This window comes from Benincasa hispida, chromosome 4, assembly GCF_027475165.1.
Source record: "Benincasa hispida cultivar pf3 chromosome 4, pf3_genome.v1.1, whole genome shotgun sequence".
NCBI lineage: Eukaryota > Viridiplantae > Streptophyta > Magnoliopsida > Cucurbitales > Cucurbitaceae > Benincasa > Benincasa hispida.
The window spans coordinates 60,848,362-60,850,957 of record NC_143481.1 but is presented as its reverse complement, the minus strand read 5'-3'; positions in this window follow the sequence as shown (position 1 = coordinate 60,850,957).

Sequence of the window (2,596 nt, the reverse complement as noted above, 5' to 3'; positions counted from 1 at the left end):
TCAATTATATATTAATCTCATTACTATATGATTTCCTCAAATTAATTTGAACAATTCAAATCATCCCTCTTAAATATCCTTTAGTGAGCTAACAAAGGGACCTGATGGACTTGTAGATCATAAGCTCCAACGATATGAGATTAATTGGCTAAACTCATTAACATAGTTAATCAATATTCGTTAAATATGGGTACACTCCGCTAAATTCCCATAGCTACACTCTTTTCACTATAGATATATTTTTGTTTCCACGGATATAAATCAATAACAACCAGTTAGTTCTTCACGAGTGTTCATAGCTCCAACTGGATCAAATTACTGTTTTACCCTTGGGATACCTCTGATTCCTTAAGTATCAGTGCTTCTCTAATGAACAACCTACTTATGGTCCAACCGATAAACAAAAACCCTCTCGAGTCAATGAGAGGATAGGACTCTTTGTTCAAGTCTCAGAGACACCACTTAAGGGAACACTCATCTACTTACCCATAAGGCGGGAAGGAGTGAACTTCATCTTTCAACTCCCCACTCGATCTTGGCCCTCAAGTGGTAGACATATTGGATCGGCAAACTGGTCACGCTCACCCATACAAATCAAAGGACAATTCTTCGTGAATAGAAGTACGTAATACACTCAGGATTAAGGCTAAGTTACCTAGGTCTATTTTGCGGTTCAGTCTTATGCAAACTCATTGCATAGGATAGCCTCACTCGCATGTCAACTAGACGAACGCATTGGATCATTGTGTTTGTATCAAATACAAAGTGGGTCGTATCCATAGTGTTACCAGGATAAGGTACCTAGCCTTATCCCTATACAATAAACCCGGCAAGCTATATTTTGAACATTGATCATTATATATCTCCACATATAGTTCAAGACTCATACGGAAGCCTTGGATGTTAGTTTATTCAACTTAGGGTTATTAAGACAAAAATAGACAAACAACACAAACAATAACATTTATTGAATTAACATCTATAACTCTTTATTGATGACAGTAAATTAATAACATTTACTATCTACGAGCTTTAGGGTATAAAAACCAACAACAAGCATGAAGCATTGCGCGAACCATCTCTGTAGAGTGGTTTTTTCGTTCGACAGCTCCATTATGCTAAGGTGTGGTGGGAGCAGAAAACTCATGACGTATACCTTCATAATGACAAAATTCAACAAATTGACTATTTTCAAACTCCCTACCATGATCAGTGCGAATGCGAACAATGTTCAACCTTTTCTCTCTTTGCAATTGGAGACAGAATCTTGAGCACTAGGAACGATCAAAGTTCTCTCTTATGAATTTAACCCACATGTATCTTGAAAAATCATTAGCGCGTACCATAACATATCTTTACCCACCAAGGCTTTTTACTTGTATGGGTCCCATGAGATCAATATGATTTAGCTTAAGAATGCGACTAATGTAGGGGTTGGTGACCTAAATATCGTAGTCTTGTAGTTTGTAATTGTATTATACAAATATTTTATTTGTTTAATAAAAAATGGGTGACATTTAGTTGCATTAACACATAAAAACCAATAAACTAAGATCCAAGGTTATTAGTTGTAACTTAAACTTGTATGTGGAAGCATACAAATGAGTCATGTTTAAGTGATAACCTAAATGGTCTTTAGTAGATAGATAAGGTTGGATACCTTATCCTTGTGACACAACAAATATGATCTGCTTTGTAGTTGTTATAATTGTTGTAAAGTTCTACAATGATCTGATCCTGATCATTCATGTGGAGACATGTGACAAGGGTATTCTATACATAGACTTTGTATAAGATCGGAACACGAAATTAATAGTCTTTCTATATAACACCATTGCTAGAAGAGACTTACATTTCACTAAGATGACCATAAGTGACTTGACCTGAATCCTGAGTGAGATGTGAACACCTACCTGTGAAGGTGATCCTTTGATTTGCATCAGTGAGAGTGGCCAATTTCACTAATTTAATATGCCTACTATTTTAGAGATTCGTTTGATTAGGGAGTTGGGAACACAACTACACAAAAAGAAATTCACTCATTCCCTAGTGTTAGGGCAAGTAGAGAAATTGCTTCCTTAAGGACTGATTTTGGGGCTTGAATAATGTGGCACTACAACTTCTCCTAACCCAAGGGGGTTTGGTTATCGTTGGATTATAACCTATTATTCATTAGAGGATTCAATGGTACTTTAGGAGTTAGATGTAACTATAGGCATAAAACGGTAATTTTGGCTCAGTTGTACTTACGAGCAATCTGTGAAGGGTCAAGGCATCATTGATTAGTTACATTCAATGGACACAAAAATATATCTGTAGTACGAATAGTGCAGCTGTCGGTCTTTAGGGATTGATCAACAGCTAATGGAAGTTGGTTGATTTAATTAAAGAGTTTAATTAATTAATCAAGTACCATTGAAGCTTGAATCTATAGGTCCAAAAGGTCCCCTCGTTAACTCAATTGGGATTAATGAGAATCGAATTAATGTTGGATTAATTTGAACTATTCAAATTAATAGAGGGAATTTATTGTATAAGATATAATTAATATAAAATTAATTATCTGAGATATGATTAATATAATGTATATGATATA